This window comes from Eriocheir sinensis, chromosome 30 (genome assembly GCF_024679095.1).
Source record: "Eriocheir sinensis breed Jianghai 21 chromosome 30, ASM2467909v1, whole genome shotgun sequence".
NCBI lineage: Eukaryota > Metazoa > Arthropoda > Malacostraca > Decapoda > Varunidae > Eriocheir > Eriocheir sinensis.
The window spans coordinates 3,367,426-3,371,481 of NC_066538.1; positions in this window are offsets into that span (position 1 = coordinate 3,367,426).

Here is a 4,056-nt window from a genome sequence, read left to right on the forward strand (position 1 = left end):
TGAGAGAGAGAGAGAGAGAGAGAGAGAGAGAGAGAGAGAGAGAGAGAGAGAGAGAGAGAGAGAGAGAGAGAGAGAGAGAGAGAGAGAGAGAGAGAGAGAGAGAGAGAGAGAGAGAGAGAGAGAGAGAGAGAGAGAGAGAGAGAGAGGTTAATGAAGAAGAAATAACAGACAAAGAAAGAGGGGAAGAAGAGGGGAGAGAGAGAGAGAGAGAACGTAGGGAGGAAGAGAAGGGGAGAGGAAGAACAAGGGAAGAAAGAAAAGAAAGAAAAATAAAAGAAAAAAGAGGAGGAGAAAGAACGGAATAAAGCAATAAATAAGAAGAAAAAGAAAAAAAAGAAAATTGTGAATTGGAATACAAAGGAAAAGAAAAAAAAGGAAAACAAAAAGAAATGAAATAAAAAATAAAAGAAAACGAAAGAAAATAAACGAATTAAACGAAAAAAACGAAGAATAATGCAGAAAGAGAGAGAGAGAGAGAGAGAGAGAGAGAGAGAGAGAGAGAGAGAGAGAGAGAGAGAGAGAGAGAGAGAGAGAGAGAGAGAGAGAGAGAGAGAGAGAGAGAGAGAGAGAGAGAGAGAGAGAGAGAGAGAGGGGAGAATGAAGAAATAAAAATAATGAGAAGAGGGGAGGGAGGAGAGAATGGAGGAGAGGAGGGAGGTAATGGAGAGAAGGAGGAGACGGAGGAAGAAGAAGAAGAAGAAGAAATAAAAAAAGAAGAAAAAAAGAAGAAGAAGAAGAAGAAGAAGAAAAAGAAGAAGAAGAAGACGAACAGGAAGAACAACAAGAAGTGAATTAAAGAATCATAAAAAAGAGGAAGAGGAAATGAAGAGGAAGAAGAAATTGCATCATAAAGAACAATAGACGAAAATAACGAAGAGGGGAAGTAGAAAAGAAGAAGGAAGAAACGAGGGAAGAATAAGAATAAGAGAAACAATAAAATAAACATGAAGAGGTTGATGAAAAGAGGGGAAAGGAGGGGAAACGAAGGACGGAGAAGGGGAGAGAAGGAAAGGGAAGAAGGAAGAAAGAGAAGAGAAGAAAATAATAACAGGTAAAAAAAGAGAAGAAAAGAGGAAGGAAGGAACAGGAAGAAAGGAGGAGAGGAGAATGAGAAGAAGGAAGAGAGAATAAAAGAAGAGAAAGCGAGAGAAATAATGTGAGAAAAGAAAAAAAGAAAAGGGAGATAAGGAGAAGAGGAAGAAGAGATGGAGAGGAAAAAAAGAAAGGAAAGAAAAAGAAGAGAACAGGAAGAAAAGAGAGAAGGGAAGGGAGAGGAAAAAGGAAGGAGGGAGAGGAAGAAGAAAGTGAGGAAGAGGAGGAAAAGAAAGGAAAGGAGAAGAGAACAGAAAGAAAGGAGAGAAGGGAAGTGAGAGGAAAAAGGAAGGAGGGAGAGGAAAAAGAAAGTGAGGAAGAGGAGGAAAAGAAGAAAAATGAAGAAAAGAAGGAGAAAAGTAGAAGGGAAATGAAGAAGAAAGGAAGATAAAGGGAAGAAGGAAACATAAGAGAGGAAAGAAAAGGGAAACAGAAGCAAAAAACAACAACTGGGCGTAGAATATGGGAGAAAAGAATGGAGGTAAGGAAGGAGAAGAAGGGAACAGGAGGGAAGGAGGGAGAGAGAGAGAGAGGGAGGGGAAGGGAGGGGCAAGTCGTGAGAGGTCGAGGCATGGTAATGGAGGTAAGGAGAGGATGAACGGAGGTAAAATGAAAGTAAATTAGAGGAGGTGAGAGGAAAGGAGGGGAAAGGGAGGAGAGGAGGAGGGGAAGGGAGGGGAAAGAGGAGAGGTAAGGTAGGTGAGGGGACGATGAAGGGAAGGGGGACGGGGGAGGGGAAAGGAGAGAAATAGGGAGGGGAAGTGAGGGAGAAGGGAACGAGGGAGGAAAAGTGATGGGACGAGAAAAGAGAGGGGAAAGAAGGGACGAGGGAGAGTAAGTGAAGGGAAGACGAAGGGTAGTAAGGAAGGGGAAGGAAGGGGAAGAAGTGATGGGAATGGAGAGAGGAAATGAGGAGACTGGGAAGGAGGAGAAGTGAAGGGAAATGAGGGGAAGTGAAGTGAAGGGAAGTGAGGGAGGAAGATGAGGGGGATGAAGAAGTGATGGGAAGTGAAGGGAAGTGAAGGGAAGTGAGGGAGGAAGATGAGGGGAATGAAGAAGTGATGGGAAGTGAAGGGAAGTGAAGGGAAATGAGGGAGGAAGATGAGGGGAATGAAGAAGTGATGGGAAGTGAAGGGAAGTGAAAGAAATTGAGGGAGGAAGATAAGGGGAATGGAGAAGTGATGGGAAGTGAAGGGAAGTGAAGAGAAGTGAAGGAAAGTGAAGGGAATAGATAACGAGAATGAAGAAGTGATAGGATGTGAAGGGGACATAGGAGAGGAAGTGAAGGGACGTGGAAGGGGAAAGGTAAAAGAAGAAAAGTTAGGAAGAGGTAGTGAAGGGGAAGTGAAGGGGAAGTGAAGGGGAGGTGTGGGGGACAGGTGAAGGGCAGTAACCAAAGAAATTATCGAGGGGACAGTTGGCAAGGTAACAGGCAGGTAATTCCCCTTAATGAGCGGCCAGGTGAGAGAGAGAGAGAGAGAGAGAGAGAGAGAGAGAGAGAGAGAGAGAGAGAGAGAGAGAGAGAGAGAGAGAGAGAGAGAGAGAGAGAGAGAGAGAGAGAGAGAGAGAGAGAGAGAGAGAGAGAGAGAGAGAGAGAGAGAGAGAGAGAGAGAGAGAGAGAGAGAGAGAGAGAGAGAGAATAAAAAAAACCAATTGGAATGGAAGGAAAATGAATGTATATATGAACCGTAACGTAATAACAACAAAAAGTAGTAGTAGTAGTAGTAGTAGTAGTAGTAGTAGTAGTAGTAGTAGTAGTAGTAGTAGTAGTAGTAGTAGTAGTGGTATTTATAGAAGGAATCACAAAGAGGATCCGAACCTTTACAAAGAGGATCAAACTCTTTTCAAGGAGGATTATAGACGATGTAACACGTGACGACTCGGCTTGACGCGGCGGGGAAGCGATTCTCTGTTACTTATTGGACAGGTGAGGCATTCTCTCTCTCTCTCTCTCTCTCTCTCTCTCTCTCTCTCCGGTACACGCCACAGGAATCTACACTTTGGTATTTATTATTTTTTTTTATGAAGGGAGGCATAGGGAAGGTCTCTCTCTCTCTCTCTCTCTCTCTCTCTCTCTCTCTCTCTCTCTCTCAAAAGATAGTATTAGTAATAGTAGTAGTAGTATAAAAAGTAGCGGTGGTGTGGTAAACGTTTAAGAGGAGGAGGAGGAGGAGGAGGAGGAGGAGGAGGAGGAGGAGGAAGAGGAGGAGGAGGAGGAGGAGGAGGAGGATGTTGCAGATGGAGAAGGTAAAGGAAGAAAAAATACGGAAAATGAGACAGACAAAAAAAAGACAAGATGGAGGAGGAGGAGGAGGAGGAGGAGGAGGAGGAGGAGGAGGAGGAGGAGGAGGAGACGTTTCATATGGAGGAAAGAGACAAAAAAAAGAACAAGAAACGGAAATTACAGAAAAAGAAACAACAAAAAAGAGAGAAAAGACAAACCAACGTGTCTCTCTCTCTCTCTCTCTCTCTCTCTCTCTCTCTCTCTCTCTCTCTCTCTCTCTCTCTCAGTCATAATATCTCTTCTTCCTAACGTTTCTCTTCTTAACATTCCCTCCTCCTCCTCCTCCTCCTCCTCCTTCTCCTCCTTCTCCTTCTCCTCCTCTTCCTTCTCCTCTTTCCCGTTTCGCTTTTTAAGAATCTATAACAAAATTTCCATTAACATTTTTAAGGAGGAGGCTTTTGAGAGGCATAGAGGGAGGCTGTCAGCTGTCCCTCAGACCATGTGGCGGAGGAGGAGGAGGAGGAGGAGGAGGAGGAGGAGGAGGAGGAGGATTGAAAGGAGAGGAGGCGGGTGGGGTTGAGAGAAAATGCATGTTATGGGAGAAAAGAAGGGGTAGAGAGGGTTAGGAGGAGGAGGAGGAGGAGGAGGAGGAGGAGGAGGTAGCTATGGAGATGGTATAGGATGCCTCTTATGGGAAAAAGGGAGAGAGAGGAGATCCTTAATAGAAAAGGGAGGAGTGG